Source organism: Zophobas morio, unplaced genomic scaffold (genome assembly GCF_036711695.1).
Source record: "Zophobas morio isolate AGI-343-1 ecotype UQ-CSIRO unplaced genomic scaffold, CSIRO_AGI_Zmor_V1 ptg000002l, whole genome shotgun sequence".
Taxonomy (NCBI): Eukaryota; Metazoa; Arthropoda; class Insecta; order Coleoptera; family Tenebrionidae; genus Zophobas; species Zophobas morio.
Window position 1 is genome coordinate 21,073,302 of NW_026972107.1, and position 20,283 is coordinate 21,093,584.

At 32.2% G+C, this 20,283-nt stretch overlaps 1 protein-coding gene across 4 annotated transcripts in view; it reads right to left on the bottom strand.

The window, feature by feature from the left end:
• Nucleotides 1-20,283, bottom strand: part of LOC135130304 (piRNA biogenesis protein EXD1-like) — a 75,268-nt gene that overhangs the window by 29,895 nt on the left and 25,090 nt on the right. The window contains exons 1-2 of one of the 4 annotated variants that reach the window (XM_064057674.1): nt 12,104-12,176; nt 11,818-11,919 (exon numbers count right to left, since the gene is read on the bottom strand). The exons of 1 other annotated variant lie outside the window; for it this stretch is intronic. The gene's annotated coding sequence lies outside the window, so the exon portion shown is untranslated. Of the gene's footprint in view, nt 1-11,525; nt 11,633-11,817; nt 11,920-12,103; nt 12,183-20,283 lie in introns of those variants that run through there. 2 more of the 4 variants (XM_064057685.1, XM_064057698.1) reach the window with 2 other exon arrangements.

A 20,283-nucleotide genomic window follows, 5' to 3' on the forward strand; every position in this document is an offset into this window, starting at 1 on the left:
ATTTTGATATTCTCATGTTTAATCGCGTTTGGTTATTCTTCTTGGACAAAACAGGGGTATGAGCGAAATATATAGACATAAATATCTAAGTAACTGTTCAAAATATGTAATTTAAAAAAAAACATGTTTTTGTAAAAATCGTAGTTGTAGAAAATATACAGTACAACTGTGGCAAAATCAGTACATTCTCCTCCATCTGGTGATTAAAAACTTCCGGCTCACTCGGTGAGAAAAAGTGAGCCTGTTGATCCGCCGAGTGATATTCTCGGCCTCAACAGTATCACGAAATCTACAAAAACGGGCTAAAAATATTCACTTGAGAGTAGTATAGTATTTTGTAATAAAATTATTTAAAATAATTTATAAGTTATTAATGTAATTTAAACAGAACTTCCTTCGCATCGGAAGTACAGACGAACAGTACAGATTCTTCGAAAAATTATAAAATTAAATTTTGAGATTATTTTAATGATAATCCCTATATAAATAACAATAAAGATATGTGTGAACTGTTAAAGTACAGGTAAAGAAGCATGCTATGCATATGTTTCAGATGGGTTTTTCTAGAACAAAATTATTTTGTTATGACGTCATACATCAATTTGAATAGGTGCAGTAGATATATAACTCCGATAATAACAGTACTGTATACTTCAATTTTTTGGAAAACAGGGTGAGCCGTTTTTGATTTGTTCAAAAAAAGGGATTACTGATTCATTAATTTTTTTTAATCACCTTATAAGGGTTATTGTAAAAACTATGAATGCAATCAAAAACCACAAGTATAGATTCATATTATTTTACATATTTTAGACAGGATTTATTTTTTTGGGGAGAGGATAAATTGATAAATTTTGATTGACGATTTCTAATTAACATTCGGTTCAACAGTTTCAAAGTTAAATTGCAAAATGTTGGTACAAAATTTTTATTTTTTTTTCAAAACTTTGGGTGTCTGTGGTAAAAACTCAACCCGGATTCAGTAACCACGAGTGCAGGCATATACGACTTTATAAAATTTAAATAACATTTGCTATCGTAAATTTTGGAGATGAGGTCATCCCATTGTTGGTGGGGATGATTAAACAAATTTTAGTTAGCGTTTTACCATCTATACGATATTCTCAACATACTTACCTATAAATTTGACGACATCGGAACCGTAGTTTCAGAGATTATCTGTGTAATAAAAATTGACCCAGACGACAGACAGACAAAAAAACGACAGTCAGACGGAAACGAGAGACCACTTTTTTGTACTCTAGTACATAAAACGTCGAGAAAACATGAGACTAGCAAGTCGCCCAATGAATTCGATTACTACACTTCCTTAGCTTACGCTTAGGTAACTAATAAATAAGTAATCATTTTTTTAGGCTTATTATGTCTATAGTAAACGATAACCATAATTTATCTATTCATCTTTACCAATAATTTGATGACGTCATCTCAAAATTTTTCCAAGTCGATCTAATTTAAATTTTATAAAATTATTATATACTTCTATCCTTGTAGCGTATTAATCTACCATTTTTACGTCCTGAGTGTAAGCTATACTTTGACCAGAACTCTTGTGCCGAATTTGCCTCAGGCGTCCATTAACTTCCACTAATTTTATGAGGCCTTAACTAAAGACACTTGTAAACTTGCCTCAGTATTACTCGGTGGGTTAAGTCCTCATAAAAATTAGTGCACAAGAGTTCTGGTTAAAGTATAAGGAAGTATAGTAATCGGGTCCATCGGGGGACTTGCCACTTTCATGTTTCCTCGACGTTTCAGGACCCCAAGAGTACGAAAAAAGGGGTCTCCCGTTTCTGTCTGTCGGCTGTTTGTCTGTATGTGTCGATTTTTATTTGACAGATAATCTCCAAAACTACTGGACCGATTGTTGTCAAATTATGTATGTACATTGGAAATATCATGTAGATGGTAAAACGATAACCAAAATTTGTCTAATCATCCCCACCAATAATGTGATTACGTCACCTCAAAATTGTACATAGTGATTTTAAATTGTATAAAAGAACGTAATCCTACTTTTGTAGTTTGTAAGTCCGTCTCCACAAAAAATTGATTACGTTATCACAATTATTATTGAAAATGTGCAAAATATGAGTCTATAGGTACTTGTACTTTATCATTGCATTCATATTTTTAGATTTGTTTGTACAGGGTGATTAAAAAAAAAGTAATAAATGAGTCAATTTATTTTATTGATTAAATCAGGTATTACAAAACTGAATGCTTTGAAATCTTGCAGGCGTTTTAAAGTTATCGTAAGCGTGATAAATTTTTAAATAAAATATCTCTGTTGATATTTCCAAAAAATTAATGTCATCTCATAATTTTGCCGAATAAATCCTATATAAAATGTGCAAAGTGTGATTTATCACTGCATTGATGTTTTTTAGAATTGCTTATGATGCTCCTTTCATGTTTTCTCGATGTTTTATGACCCCAAAAAAATAAATATCTCGTTTTCGTCTATTTCTCGTCTATCCTTTGGCGTCTCTGTCGGTATCTACTAGACAAATAATCTTCGAAACTACTGGATCGACTGTTGCTGGTGATGAAAAAATGACGTATGTTTTCACTGGTACACACGTTGTTTAGAAGGCTTTGAAGAACTCAAAAACAATGATTAAAGAAATCTCTACACCAAACTTTTCAAAAATACTTAACGTCAAAGCTGAAGAATTAACTTAGATATTTAATTATAGTAGACAGTTAAACAATTAGTCATTAATAATTTAATAATAATTTGCTGGAGTATGATTCACAATTCTTTAATTTTGAAATTTAATATTTTAAAAAAATTGGTTCAAATATTTTTTTAATAATTTTTTTAAAGTTTTGCAAAGCTAACCATTGAGCAAACACGCCATTTTTTCATATATATTACTCCTACATAATTATTTATGCATATTAGGGATATCGTGTAGATGATAAAAAAATTTGCTTGGGAAATATTCTTTAAATTTTACGAAATATATCTGAACTTATGGTTTATGAATCTACTTTAAGTTTTTACCTCTGTTGAATATTTGGTGTTGCATTAAATAGCTAGGTATCTGATATTCGGCATCATCTCTCAAACTTATTTGTTTCTTTTTATAAGCCCCTATATGTACAAATTTTAAACTAACATCTTTATTATTTTTATTGTTATTCTCAGAGTACTAAATAAATTCTCAGCCAGTAGGTATAATGAGACCCACACATACATCATACCATCAAGACAATAATTAACTTAATCACAGGATACAACCAATATTAAAAAGAAAAATATATGAACAGAATAACATCATGGACATTTGAGTCTTATGTGGAAACATTCATCAAATGCTCAACTCAGACCATTACAAAAGTTTAAAGGTTATCATACAGCTGGCAAGTTGCCGTTGTAACTATCACACAGAGACATTATACAACACCACAAGATTAAGAACATCACAACATTCGAGACACATATATTTACATCCTACACCAACAAACAAATTTAAATCAAAAACCTTCAACCTAAATTATTCTAGTCTTATTACAGTCTTTTTTTTATTCTTCTGCCAGTTGACGTTATTTAGTAACAAAATTTTACAACCAGCTATTTTCATTTGAAACACACTTAGAAAACATTTTTATTAGATATTTTCATTTACCAGTGAAAATACCTACGCTAGACAAAGCTACAACATAAAATTATGTTTGTTTGCAGACAAAAAGATTTTCGAAAGGATGTTATACTTACGTCTGTCAATATCGCCTTCTTGACAAGAAAGGAAACGCTCTTGCGTAAATTTAAAGTCAGTGTTATTACATTCATCCAATTAATAGAGAATTTTGTATTATTACCAACAAACGGTAGATTTTTAATAAAAAAAATTGCTTTTGTATATTTTTCCTGATACAACTGTTCAAGTAGGACTGATCTACCTACGCTCAAATTGAAGCACGTGGGCTATAAAGCGTACATAGACACATAAATGTATTTATGATTTTGTGCCTTACTTTATCACCGTTGTGTACAAAAATCCGAATGTGGGGATTACTTAGAAACGTATAAAATGTAATATTAGCATTCGTATTGTGATGCCGCGGTAGATTATTATGCCTAACAAGCCTCCGTATTGTGTGTCCGACGCGACATACATAATCTTTCCACTCTTGTAACATCAGTTTTCACTTTCTTGCAACGAAATCACGACAGGTTGGGAGGCAAGTCTCCTCAAAGTTCATTGAAAGTTTTTTTCGTCAATTATTCGATAATTGGGCATTTTGAGCGGCGCTTATTTAGCCAATCAAGACGAGAGGGGCTCAGTTGACCCCTTGTCGGTCACATTTAATATAAAACAATTGCTCACAGCTGGACGGTCGTCAATCTAGTCAAATTACTGGCGACAACATCTACCATGTTTATTAATATGTTCCAGACATGCTACTTGTCTGTTTTTTCCAATTAAACTGTTATTATTTTCATTTAAGTGATAACAACATGAAGAATTAAACTGCTTGGAAACATTTTCGCCACGCATAGCGCAGCTTCTCAACGCTCTGCGCTCATGCATTATGGATCTCTTCTAGTTGGCTTGCCTAATTGTATTTTTAATATGAGGTTTCGCAAGCCGTTTTTTATATCCGACAGAGACGATTATTATGTGGGACGGCGAACAAGTCTAGCTGACGGGGATTCTAGCACTGTGATGCAGATGCCACCATCAGCTAGCACATTATACCTGATATTAACTGTAGATTTTCAGACGTTACCTAAACCAGATTGAAAAAGGTCAGAAATCAAAACCACAAAAGGTGAATCCTGACAAAAACTACAGAATACGCCCATTTTCAAGCCGAAATTAATTAACTATAAAACGGACGAAACATGATGGAATAGGTGTTTTACTAAATGCTTACCTGAAGTGACAAGGAGGCACAAAAACAGAGAAAATGGTTCTAACAACATTGCGAAAACGGATGAGCCAACCAGAACAGCTAAAAGGAATTATTTCATAACAAGAAGCAAATGGTAAACAGAGAAACTGAACGTAGACACCATAAATTTAACAGATTAGTTTAGTAGTCTACTTTGTAAATTGAAGGAAAGTCAAAAATTGTCAGTATCTTCAGACTTATGCCGTACTAATTTTATGAATCTGGGTTTTAAAACCCTGAAATATGAATGTTACATTATCTCAATTCTGAAAACACGTAACGCAAACTACTTCTTTAAATATCACTGCAATTTAGATAATATGCTACTCTGATTTTGCAACAAGTCCAAACAGAAAAGTTTTAGCAAATAATATATAAAGGGCAGGTCGGCTGATGCTTATTACAACACCTCATGTAGTTAAATTTGTTAAATCACGCAAAACTAAACGACTCATGCGATATTTGAAGTACAGATACAATTTTATAAATAAACAAAAGTTCAGAAAAAAGGGCAAAAATTATGTATTAAACAAAGAGTGGAATAAGCATACTCACTCAGAATAAATAAATCAACTGTAAATTACTTTGATAATAACAGGAATATTACTTAAAAAATATCCCAAAATTTTACAACAACGCTCCAGTTATAATTGAATGGTAGTGAAATTCTTTTTTTTTTTCAAAAAGCGAAACAATTTTTCTGGTACGTTATAAAGGGTTTTTATAAATGATTCTAGGGCGTAGTTGACTATGGACTTCAAAACTCCCGCTTCCCTGAAATTATGCCTCATTATGATAGTTGTCACTTGTCATTAATGTCATTTGTAAACTGTAATTTTTAGTCGTCGCTTTGGATGTTGCAGAACAATTTTGAAATTAAAAAGAGAGTGAATATGTGTCTTGAACATTTTCAACATTTACTGTGATGTTTAACCACAATAAATCGTTTCTTTTTATTGTAATGAATTAGTTGTATTTTTTAATAAGATATAAAGAATTTAGGCAACCAGTTATACAGGTGCGTGTGGTATTTGTCGTAAGTCCTTAGGCATTTAGCAAAGTTCATATAAAGTGATAGGCGGCACGTTTCCATGACCTACTTCGACCCTATAATCATACCCTGTATTTTTGTCAGTGTTACAACAAAAACTATGTTGTTACTATAGTATCTACTTATATAGGTTATTTCAAAATAAAAAATCATCAACACCGCAAGTTTCTTCGAAAATACAACTGGCAAGGTTGGCGTAAAAGTATCAAGTTACCACTTTTTGCAGTGCCAGTTCCTGTCGACTAATGTCAAATACATATCTGTATTCTTCTTTTAGTAGTGAATTTTTAAAAGGGTCGGCCATGTTACCAGGCTCACCCCAATTGATTTTTTTTGACATCTTAAGTGAACGGCCGGCATAACTAAAACAGAATCTTTGGAAAAATTAAGTAAATTAATAATTCAAACAGGTTTGTGAGTAATGTGTAGATAACATTTGAGTCCAAACTCTACCATTGTACAGAAGACAATTGAGTTCATTTTTACGTATCATTAAAACAATAAAGCACACTTTGGTAACATTATTTAACAGTAGAGCAGTGTTACAAGCCCCATTCGTATTTAGTAAAGCGAATAATTCTATATATTTCAAATGGAAGTAAATCTCAAAATAATTTATAAAGGCAGATACAGAAGCTGAGAGATCACTCGAGCCTGCTTGACATTTAAAGTTTTTGAGTTGGGGTGGGTCGGATTCTTTTTCAAACAAAAAAACAATTGAGCTATTTAATGTGCCCCATTTCATTTAAATGCCCTGTATATTTAATAATCCCGGATTCTAGATATTGTAATGGAGTGCGTTAGATTATGTGGATTACGATTAGTTTGTGTGCGATAACACAAATAATAATAATTGTAATTTTTTTAGATAAAATCATCAGTTTCAAACCGGATTATGGGAGGAATATTCCACTTCTGAAATGTAATCATGTACTTCAAAAAGGTCCCATATCTGAGGATGAACGGACTTAAAAAATGTTGCCAGATATGTTACACAGGTTAACAGATTCAGCATGTGACAACCAACTTGCCTCTAATAAGGACGACACAAGACTTTTCTGAAATTAATTCTACATTACATTTTTTCACAGTACGGTTATCCAGATAGGCGCCTTACCATGTAAGACAAAATGTGTCAAAATAAGAAAAAATCCCGAAAAAAAATCTGAGATTTAGAATCAATTTTTCAAAATGATCGACATTGAAGAGGATTGTGAGAAAAAGAAGAAGAAACAGAAGAGTTTTTTAAAATCGGATGCAATTAATTCCCTGGTGTCAGAGAATGAAAATGTTTTGACGTGCAGTACAATGACCAAGGGCAAGCCAACTGTTTGTGAATAAAAAAAAAGACTGGACTTGTGTATAATAATTGTAAAGTAAATATTAATATTAATAATTAATTCTCGTGTTTATCCAATAAAGACTTTAAGCGAATGTTGTCGGTAATTATTGGCCGGTTGTAAGTATTTTACTAGGGTTTTAAGTACTTTACTTTCTGCCCTAGGATAGGGCCAGTAAACGTTACTAACGTACGTTAAGTATTAAGAACGCTTAGGGTGGTTTACTGGTCGAAGAAAAAGTTTGGAGGCGGAATGAAGCGAAGTAACATCTCCAATTTAACTAGTAACCCCTTTCGTAAGACTTATACAGGGTTTCTATAAATGATTATAGGGTCGAAGTAGGTCATGAAAACGTGCCGACTCTCAGTTTTGGACTTTATTAAATGCCCAAGAATGCACGGCAAATACCACAAGCATTTGTATAACTGGTTGCCTAAATACTTCATATCTTATAAAAAATAAGAAACTCCTGACTGCTGAGGAAATCTTGTCAAATATGTTCGCGGATTCTGCTCAAGTCTTCCAGGAGATTTCCCTTTGTTGACACTGCCAGTTCGAAAAAATCTGTTGATTACATCTGTAATGTGAGCCTCTAACGATGTTTCTTGAATTATTAATTCACTGTATTTGGCTAGATATTCTTGCTTACAAGCGGTTACAGAATAAATGCAGAATACACCCACTCTTTGTTTACGAATGTCTCATTGCGATAACGAGACATAACAATGAAAGTGTCTTGTTTAACAGAATAAACCATTTTCACGGTCTTCGCTTCCTAACACAAAAACAAAATTTTCGTACGCAAGCACCAAGAGTTTTAAAAACGACTGTTTTCTTGTTTTGAGCTTGGATCAACAAGAATTACTTGAAAAACGTTGAAACAATAAAAACGATGACTTTAAATGACCAACTACGCCCTCAGAATCATTTATAAAAACTGTACTATTTTGTGTAAGATTGACCAAATTCTAGCGTTTTTATCCAATTTGTGATGTTGAAAAAAAATCCATCACACGTCAACGAAACCTGTTTGTAGTTTACAAAATTTTTTGCTGTCATCTCACATAGGTATTTATAAACAATGCGAAACTCGACGAAAAATGGGTTTATCAAAACGGTTCTTCCATTCGTCGTTGGGTATACAATTCAGATTTGAAAAGGTTCAAGATTTCATCTTGCATGCGGGTTATCATTTTGGCCCAAAAAATAAAGACAGAGGTTAATCAGCTTATTCCTGTTTTAAACAAGTAGCAACGAAAATGTGTGATGGTACTGGATAATGTACCATACCATCGGTGCAGTTGGAACAATCATCCACATTTTGTAGCAGAAAAAGTCACATGCAATAGTTGGGTAACCACAGTATTGAATTTGTCAAAATTTTTCGAAAAAATAACTGTGGGATTGAATTCAACCTTTTACAACTGATCGAAAAACACGAGTTTTTGACAGCCGAGATATTCCTGGAAGGTAGTCAAACCTATTAAAATGGCGTGGGTGTTTTGAAAATCTTACTATAACAAGCACAGAATTCTTCGTCTTTAATCCAGAGATGTGGCAAAATTTTAGTAAACACTGTACAGAACTTATTTCAGCTGATTGGAAAAATGGTTTGGGAACAAATTGTCTTTACCATTTCTATTTTTGATTTTGCTTAAAATTTGGTAACAGCTTTCGGTTGATTGCGAAAGATTTTAATTGGAAATTATCTGAATATGAACGTTGCCAAGTTTACGATCTACAAGTTGTGTTTCAATAGAAATGGCCACTCATTATTTCATTGGGAGAATCTGATTCAGAATCAGAATTAGAAAATGATAATGACGGCTCATATTTATACAACGAAATATCGGACGCTGAGTTTGAGTCGTAGTTAAAATTAAAATAAATTATTTTTAGATAATAGATTTGCCATCTAGAAAAAATTTTAGGCTTGCAAAACACCCACAAGGAAAAAATACATGATTTTTCTGAAAATTACACTGGACAATTATGGAAAAGTGGCTAAATTTTGCTTTTTACAAGCTCCTTGAAGATATTTAAGCTGGTAACAATGATTAAATTTCTGACACAATTCATAACCTTAAATAGGTAACAACCCAAGTCATCAAGAATGTCGTCAGTCTTTCCCAAGGAACTTTAGCTTACTTAATTATCAAGTTATCAACATTTCCATGGCTTGCTGCGATCTAAAAAGGTCGTGAATGCATTTTACATAAAGTGTTATGTTGTTCCTGTGAAACATGACAGTATGAGCTAATGCGATTACATTTCCTAACATATTTTAACAATTACACGCAACGAACTAAATCTGTCGTTGAAAACAGAAAAAAAACCTGCTAACGTTTCAAAATTTCAAATTCCTAAGACACAAATGTTACAAATTTACCATATTATCTAAATCTAATCATATGTTTGTGCATCGTTTTTAAATTACTTGAACTTTAATTTACAAACTGCAACGAGGTGTAGAGATAGTCACAAGGCATCAATCACTCTGAGGTTGGTCACTCAATGTCCGTGAAATTAATATTATAATGTATAACAATGGAAACATTTAGCTCCAATATTCAATGAGACATTAAAGAATTGTAAGAGAAAGAAAGAGAGAAACATTTGACTGGTTAAACCATAATATGTCAAATCGGATTTTTCAACATTTTCATTAAGAACGTCGTCAAATTTTTAACGAGACTAATCGATGAAATTACTTTATTTTTGCATTATTTCACTCTTTGCAAACATTTCTAAAAGCAGAACGTATTATTAAAACTCATACGATACGAGATCAGGGTGTATCTCAATTAATATTGTTTCCATGATTTTTGAAATGACGTCTTCAACTTTCAGATGATACATACATACAAAATGTAAAATATTTATATAATCGTGCAAATAACACATAAATAATGGATTTTCACAATCATACATATATTTGTAGAGTAGAATAGTAACCTAGCCAACAGCTCAGTCAAATTTGCTGTTTTTTGAAAATAGTAATTTTCAAAGTACTTCAAAGTAATTTCTGGTAGGTTGTTTGTAACAAAGAGTGAAAATGGATGTTTTGATTGATGAAAAATCTACCTACCGACAAAGTCAAAAGACGATAAAGTTATAAGCTGTTTACTAATTGTCAATCGATTTTTAATGAAAAATAAAAAAAATATGAAGTCCACAAACCTTACAAAAGAGGGCGAAACGTCGAAACCTTTCTTAAATTTCACACTGTTCAAACCCACAAACCATCTTGATTACAAGATTTGTGACAAAACGGTACTATCCATGACATGTATCAATCAAATAAAATTCATTTTGACATTTTGGTTATTTAGTTTAAACATTATTCTGACAGTCCATTTTAATCGTTAAAATTCCTGACACCAAAATTCACACAACCAGAAATTTTAGTGGTCACTGATGATAAGGTGGGCTTTATAGGAGTTTACAAAAATATGCAACGTTGAGGAAAGGAAAATCTGCAACAGCTAAAAAAAATGGTAACTGGAAGTTACCAACACTGGCAGAAAATTATGTTTTACTACAAATATGTATAAATAAAAAATATTGTACCTAGTAATATGTTGTGGTCAGTTTTGTATCTATTCTTATTTTTGTTGCAGTAGCAGCCATAGGACAAATGTTGTATGCAACAGTAGCGAAAAATCTCTTGATTCACTCGTTTGAATTTTTTCAAAGCTCAGGTTCGCTTCGCTTCGATATTTTCGAATTCGCGCTTATTGTTTCAGTTTTCACTTTAGTTACATAAATAACTATTAATTGCCTATCTAGAGCGAAAAATAAAATACGGGCACATTTTTCCGCGGATGGGACATTAATAAATTTCTTACCATGTTTCACATACATTTTCTTTTTTTCTGAAGAGTAAATTTAACATCGTGATGTGCAAACAATTAAATCTTCGTAACTCTTTAGCAAAATAAATTCTAATAAGAATAAAACACTCCTCAACGTGTACATATAACGGAAAAATGTACTTGTAAGTGGGACAAAAACTGACGTGTCTCTTTCAAAATTGTACTATCATTGTGGAATGAACTGCGACTAGTGTGAGTGCTGTGCAGTTTTTGATCCACAGTGTTTTAAATACAAGTGAAAAAAAAAAAAATAAACAAAACTCAATAAAAAATCTTTCATGCACGGAGAAAAATTAAACTTACCCTTCGATTAAAAATTAATTTGTCACTAACCTTTCTTTATTCTTTTACTTTTGAGTTTCAATAGACTTTCAAATAAATAATCTACAGGAAGAATACCCTTCAGAATGTTGTGTTGGTACTAAAGTGAGTACTAATCAGAATCAACCACTGGAACAACCTTGGACAAGAACATCCATGCACCTACATATATTATAATGTTTAAATATGTAGTTGTACGACCAATTGTGAGTCACCATGAAAAATTTCTACTAGATATACCGTAAAATGCACGACACGGAGTTCCAATCACTAATAGTTAAATAAAAATAAAAGTTTGAGGTACCTTTCATCTGCGTGAAGCATTAGACAGTTTACTTCATTCTGAGAAAAATTTAGATAAGAAACCACAGAAAAAGTACTCGCACTGATGTAACCACTAGTGAAACTGCAAGAAAAAAGAATGCAATGAATATGCTATTCAAACCGGGTTAAAAGGTCAGGGTCGCGAAGATACAAGGAAATAATTTTCAGCTTCAGTGACTCGTACGTATTCAACTTATTTAAGGCCAAAGTCAAAGTACTTAACTTCGAAATAAAGTAAAAATTCTAAAAGCCAAAAAAATACCTACGGTAACGGTCAGTGTAATAAAATCTGTTTACTTCACAGTACATGTATCACAAGCACCTTACAAACACGTTAAATTCCGAGCTTTATTTTATTATAACAATAACAGTGCTACAGCAATAAAGTTATGAATTGTTGAATCATTAAGATAAGGAACGTTTGAAATATAGAGGTCTTAGTTCATTTGATAATGAACAGAATTGTAGGTTCTGACGCAAATGCACTTGAAATCAGCAACAATCATTAGAGTTCATATAGATGACTCATTCCTCCAAATTGACGGACGGGTAAAATTTGGGCCAACTATTTTTAGGCGATTAATTTGTTTGTTATCAATTATGGAAAGAGCGTCCTTATGTAATAATAATTATTTGTATTGTTTTTTTGTCGTACCGGCTTCCTACAAGGATGTACATACGTAATAATTGTATTTAAAGACGACTACGATGTGCACTTCGTGCCCAACCAACACAATAAATAGCAATTTTGCCAGCACAAAAGGAAATTAAATTTAATTTCCGTAATTAAATGTGTTAATGTTTACCGTTGATATTTGTTACGAATATTTTGTTGCACCATCAACGTCACTATCACGTGCTAATCCAATTCGTGTTCTTTTACTAATTCGAAGAGGCAATAGGAAAAAAGCTGTTGTTTTGTGTGGTTGTCATTTCGAAAATAGAAACCTACGTGGATCGTGGATTAAACGCGAAGAGAAAGTCATCGAACCAGTATTTATTTAGTGAAGTAACAGTCAAATACAATTTACTTTCGATTTTTAAAATTAAAGGAAATCGCGATGTAATAATTCGAATGAACTTACGCAATCGGCGCACTGCAATTTTTGGAGATTAATTAGTCAGAAACAAGTACAATGTCGCCGCATTTGTTCTGTCTTTTTTCCGAGCTAGAAAAATCTGATGGAATTCGATAAGTCACATTTTGAAACTCCGTGTTAGTAATAAATTTATGTAATTAGCTAAGAAAAGGAAAACATTTCAAGCTTGCGTGAAAGTACGTTTCGTAAGGCGCACGCTTTTTTCGTATGATAATTTATACGCAAGCAGTCTTGAAAGTTTCCTGCAACTTTCAAAATGTCATTGTCAACATAGATGAAATCTTCGGGATTTTTTCCGACAATTTTAGTGAATTGTTTAAATTTTTCTGGTCTAATTTTTATGTAAAAAGTAATATATTTCTGCTTTTGCCTGACTTGCTCACATTTAAAGCATCTTATCTACAGACACAATAAATTAATAAAAATTAAAATAACTTATTTATAATATGTTAACTATGTTGATTTATATTTGCACCTTCATTTTCCACCTAAAAAATTTCCGCACTTTTTTACATTACACGTAAGCAAGTAGATTTTGAAAACAATTAGAGATACTTATTTTTTTTTTTTAACTTTATAATAAAAGCTCATCTATACACGACTCTCTGCTTGAAATCAAATTTTGGAACGCACAAGACTCAGCATGGATGGCAACATTATTTTAAATTTGGTATGATTTTTGAGTTGGTATGTCAACAGAGATATTTTATACCAACATGAATATACTTGTAGCAAGGTATTAAATAAATATGTACATGGAATATAAATATAAAATAATAAAAAAATAAATAAATAAATTTTGAGTAATTATTGCGGTATTTGTATAACAAGAAACACAACACAGTATGCCACCACATGTGTTAATGTATTCGTTATGCAAAAACGCCTATGGTTTAATACAGTATAATCCACAGGACTTTGACACTTGCACAATTTTAATCTTACGAGTCTCAAATTAATTGTTCGGTAAAAACAATATACCCATGTTTACTCTAAGATTCTTAAATTTAAATAAACCTTAAATGGTTAGCGAGTAGAGTGGAAAAACTTTCCTGCCATAACTAATGTCTGGCGGAGGGTATAACAATCGCTTTCACAATTAAAGGCCAATTGAAATGAATTTTAAATTAAGGCAGTTAAGCGAAAAATAAAACTAATTGTAAGAGATAATTAATTCTTCTAACGTTCATCTAATGTAAAACCCAACGTGACATTTAATCATCGGCTATCAATTTGTTCTCAGTTTACTATCTTCATTGTCGGGGACATAGATAAAAAAAACGAAAGATCTACTTTTCCCAAAAATTACTCATAAATATATTGCTAATGAAATGTTTCATAATAATTCTCTTCTATTTTTATAATGGAATTTCGTTATTACCCAGCATGAGACAGTCTGAATGTGTGTGAAAAATAGGGGTCCATAAATAGACTAATCTTTTATTTCGTGTACTCAATACGAAAATATCGCAAACTGGAAAAATTTATGTTAAAGCATTTCCAAAGTAAACGATTTGCGAAGAAGCCAGGTCTCGCCAAATGGTTGCAAGTAAAATTTCATATAACCAATGAACTTTTACTCGTTTGTATATAAAATGTATGTTGTACTGTAAAAAACACATTGTTCTTTATAGGACACAATCACGTAATGAATATATTTGGTAAGAATTTTCTCTCTCAAAGTAGTACTTCATTAAAATTAATTTTACTTCTGTGATTTATATAATACAATATTTTAACATAACATAAATCTGTGTTATTCCTTTTGTCATCCTACGAATGTCCAATAGAGTTTTTGTTTGATAAGTTTGATAAATAGAAGGTCATTAATATAAATTATATAAAACGTGGGTTCTAAAGTGCACCCTTGAAGTATGGCCCGGTAAATATTTCGAACGTCTGAAGTGTTCTCTAGCAACAGACCTGGTGCGAGGTAAACCATTTCATCGAAATATCCCTGATACTGTGCAGTTCTGATTTCCTCAATAATTCATAGTTAACGTAATCGAATGTGTAAAGTCAACAAAGACCCTCAAAAGTAACATCACAGCCAGTAATAGATATAGTTTCAACTATAAAACTAAATAGCGGCGTTTCAACATTTTTAATTTTCTATGAGCTAGTGAATTGGATGATAGTGCAGCTGAGCTAACAGTAATAAGCAGGTATTTTATTTTCTCCAATTTTCAGTATTTGCGAACACAAAAGTATAATTGTAAGTATAACATTGTGAATACGTATACCATTACCGTATAACTCCCATGAATTTTATGTTTGTAAAGACATAATTAGGTACAATTTTCGTAGACACTCCTTTAAACTTTTACGACAACTTGTAAATCTAAGCTCCACTATGACTGTGTAGGTATTATTTAGCAATGTTTTGTAGTAGAGTCAAGGTCAAGAGTAAAAACTTGTTGGCACGAAGTTGTCTAGAGAACTTTTATAATAATTTCTACATTGCTCTGTTGACAAATCCCCACAGTTTCTCGCAATTTGATTAGTCGTTCTGCCAGCCGTAATCACTGGCTTTTTCTCTAACTTGGTAACTAGGTAATTAAGCACATGGAAGTTCCTGTTATTGCAGAACCAGATAGCCGGACTCTTGGTCCGTGAAGGTTACGTTTGTTCTCGCACTTGTTTTCCGAGAAGCGCTAAGATTTTTCGAGCAGATTGGCCAAGACTCGAACCTCCAAAGACGTGTAATATTTGCCGTCTTCATAATCGTCGATTACTCAATGAACAAGCAAACAAGAACCTGTTTTACAACGACCGCTTTCTCGACAACTCGCAAACACCGTCGAAAATATGACTCCATGGCACCTCTCCAACGATTCCTCTTCGCAAAAATAGCGGGTGCGTTGTCTCTCGCATTGTTTAATAAAAGCATTATTTATTTTGGACCAGTGGCCCAGATGCGATGCAAAATCCACACCAACAAGGCGTGACGAAGTGCGTTAAACTCTCCCAGAGCTCATTGTTGAGGCACTTTCTTCATTCAAGGATGACAACGACGAGTTTTTCCGTCGCTGTTTTTCGCACAACAGATGCTGGCGGTGGATATGCAAAACTGGCAAATGTTTACTTGCAAAACTTCACCTGTTCTTTACACCCTATTTGCAAGTTTCAGAAACAACTGCCAATTAGATGGCCTAGTTCGATTTTTTGTTGGTGATACATGCGCTAATTAAGGATCTAGCGGTGAATTTTTACCCGTACATTGCCTAGCAGGTGTCGCTTCAAAAATATGAATACGGAATGGTTTAAAAATCGATTAAGAAGTTACTAAAACTTAATGGTGAAGGTGTTGGCTTAAACAGTTTTTTAACTTTAATGACAGACAAGGACAGATGCGCAGAGGGTAGAAGTTACAAAGATTTTAACGTTTTAAATTTTGATTTTTTTTCCGATACTATTGTCTCGTTTGCTCTGCTAAATAAAATACAAACAATGAACTGTGAGGTCATCAAAGTGGAGAACTTTTATTACGTCGTGTAATAAAATCGAGGGAAGCACTCTGGGAAGCACCTGGTAGACAACTGGATTATAAATAAGAAACAAAATTTCCGGAATAAGTGACCTCATCTATTTAAATAAATGCTAATTTCTAGTGATATAGGTCACATGAGTAGAATTAAAAATTACCGGTTTACCTAAAGCCTTCCGGAAGACTGCCGATTTGAACCTCTATAATTATTTTTAAATAATTTATTGTATTGTATTTTTAATTTAAAATCGATATTACGGAGTACCGTTCATTTTATTTACAACCTTTAACAGTTTTTTACAAAAATCATATTTGCTATACTAAGTACATGTTTAAAAGTTTATATGAAGGTTACGGGATTTGGTTTTTATTACCATTAATAATACGAGAATAAGAAAACGGCGAAAATTAACTTAGAACACCAAAAAAAGCACTATAAGTTTCTCTCACCGGTTTCTCTTTTTGATAAAATCTGAGAATCGAATAAAATGCGTGTTTAACATTCCTACCGCTCATTTTGGACAATATTATATGTTCTGGTGTTGATACAATAAAATTAAGGATTGACGGTTTGAATCAAGGAAGCACCTAACAAACAATTTGGTGTACATATAAATCTTTCACAAAATGAATGAAGGATTTAGCACAAGCATGGTAAAATTAATTTTGTCAACTAACATTTAAAATAACAGTTTAATGAGGCGTAAGACAATATCGTGGGTTGACGAATACGTGTTAATTATTACTCATTAGTTTGTAAAACAAATTATTAATAAATCTTTTGTCGCGACTTAAAAGAGCAGTTATGTTTTCTGCTGACAAATATGGACATAGATTTTGTCATAAAATTTAGTTCAGAAAAATTCAGTGACATCTACCCACTAATCAGAGAAATTGATTAATTACGCAATGCGGTCCCTCCTTTGACAATAATTATAGTTTTTGTAGACGTATACGTGGTATCATTCAATTGACAATGTGCCAAAATATCGAGGAAAACCCAGGGGAACGACAGAAAACACCATCAAAAACAGCCATTGGTTTTTTAAACGTTTCTCTTTGATCGTGCCATTTTCAAATCAGATTTTCAAATCATGGGTATTTTTGGTCGTGTTTTTTGTTACTCTCTCGGTATTAACTGCTCCTTTACCTCAGGTAAACGGACTATTCACTATCACATTTCATAAAATTCAATCTCCCCAGGTAGGGAGTTAGAAACGCTCAAAAGCCTTACTGATGAACACAGAAACAGGCTTATAACTGAAAAAAAACACATTTCCGAAAACCAAAATTTTCTAGAATTTTTGCAAATTGTGCACAGTAGAATAATGCAATCCTAATTCCGGCTACAACTGAATTAATATTTTTTCCATAAGTGTTCTTTCCGAAAGAAAGCGTCCCCTTTCCGCCTCTAAAAGATGATGTTTCATTTATAGGTTAATTTTATAACAAAAAATTAAATTTTTATAAAACGTAAACATGTTTGCCTTTTGTTTACAAAAAACTGGTGAAGTCCACTGGGTTGGGTAGAATAAATTAGAAGCACTTAAATAAATATTTTTTTTGTACCAGTGATTTTTAAAAATCAGTGTCGATATTGAATGTATATTTCTAAAAAGTTAGTGGAAAACATGAAGATCTGCCAAAATTTTCAATAAATAGGTACACAATAAAGGTTGTAAAAAGAAATGTTTATTCAAACTTTAGGACACCTCATGATGTGTATAATTTTTAATTCATTTCTTGCGCTTTATAACAAGCAAAATTATCGATATCAGATACATTAAATCTTTTCTAGTACACATAATAAATGCTGACATGACAAATTTTCAATCATAATTCCTTACTTTTTAAGACTGTTATTTTTGTCTTATTGTAAGAAAGTTTTTTATCCCACTTAATATGTGTGTTTAAAATTATCTAATCCTTTGAAAATAATTCGGTAATGAACGTATAAATCGTAAAAAGGGGATTAGAACTCTCGTTTATTCTTTAGTATAAAAATAGTATTCATAATTTATAGATAATAATAATTATTATAAAATATCTATTATGCCAATGACCTGTTATAATTTATTATTCATTTTAACTTAAAAAAAATGTGTTTGCAAAATTATCCTATAATCAGGCCATAAAAATATATTAAGGATAATCTTTTCAGAAAATGTATAAAAATGATTACAATGACGTCCAAATTCTAGTGATATGCGAATCCTGATAATTTTTAAATTACTAGCACATACTTATTTTTAAATTCATATGTAAAATATATACAGCAATAAGCTGTTTTAAAAACCTGAAAAATAAGAATAATAATTATTTTTGAAAAAAGAATCACACATCACTTAATACTACAGGATTTTTAATTTAATTTATTCAAAAAATTTTCGACAAAGTGTGTACATTGATAGTTCCTAAATTTTTTGCGGCAATGTAACAAATTTTTGCGCAATCCAAGCATGTTGAAAATAAGATAACTGCTTTGTTTATTTTATTTATGGGAATTTTTACCATATCAGCTGAGGAATTGCAGAAGTTTTGATAATGACAATGTATTTAACATAACTATCTAAGTTAAATTTAAATACTTTGTTCTCGGAGAATTAATCCAAAAATAAATTACAAATAACTAAAATTGCCCTTGATGATTCATGCGGATTTTTTCCATTATCTTTAAAATGTACTTGTGGAAACATTTGAAATACGATTTTAGATTATGAAAAGTTACACAATGCAGATTCAAGTGATAAATTTATTCTGTATTTACTTTGATGAAAAACTTGATGCGTCACTATCGCTAGGAAAAGCTTTTTATGTGTAACCTCATATTAGGCATACATTTGAAAAAAACGACCCCATTTAGAACAATTTAGTTTTTCTATGGGTACATTCAACTCAACATATTAAAAGTTCCGAAATATTGAGTAGAGTGTCGAAACATTCTCATTAACTAAAATATTTTTAAAATTCTCCATAAAAATAACTGCCAGTGTTTCACTCATCTTAGATGTCCACAAAAAGCGATATAGAACAAACACCCAAGAATAGCAAAGTGATAAACTTGTGTATTTTGAATCTCCACTGTATTCAAATTTTTAATCAAACCTGCTTCCACAGTTTTTTCAACGTGGGCGTATATTTTGAAAAAAAACATCTACGACATCTTTAATCTTTACACTTATTTGCTCTGGTCTTAAGTCAGTCCGATCTTTACGGACCTGTAAGTAACATCAACTTCTTCGGAAATCAGTACCTTTTTTTTACACCGCCGCCAATTCTGCAAGATTTAGATAAAATACTGATTGCTAATGGGTTTTCTCTTTTCTGGGCTGCCAACTCAAAATAGACAATTGATAAAATTTGAAAAATGTGAGCATTTACTTCCGATCTATGCTTCCTATTTTCATTAGACGCCCAAACGCAAGACTAACTTGGAACAGGCAGAACATTTAAACAAACATTAATTAAAAACTGAACCAACAATCTGGTCGAATTTGTTTCTTTTCTAATTTTCCCGTGCTCACAAATCTCCGTTAAAATCGCTTTACTACTGCCCGCCGTTTAGAAACAAAATTTGTTTACTTGGTGATTGTAGAAAAAAATTGTAAAAAACTTTACTCGTTACAAATCAAAATTAAATGTGTCGCCGGCTAATATGAAGCACACTGGCAAATATCCAGGCCTCCTGCCACATGTCCTACGTGCAATCTCGGAAAGAAAAGAAGGGGGTGGCATCAAAAACATGAGCCACGTCGAGAATGCCATCAAGCGCGTTCGTAACGGCAATCCCTCCAAAGGAATCTACTCCCTGCGAAGACGACGCAGACGGAAGGAAGGTGGTGGCAAGCGCCGCCGCCGA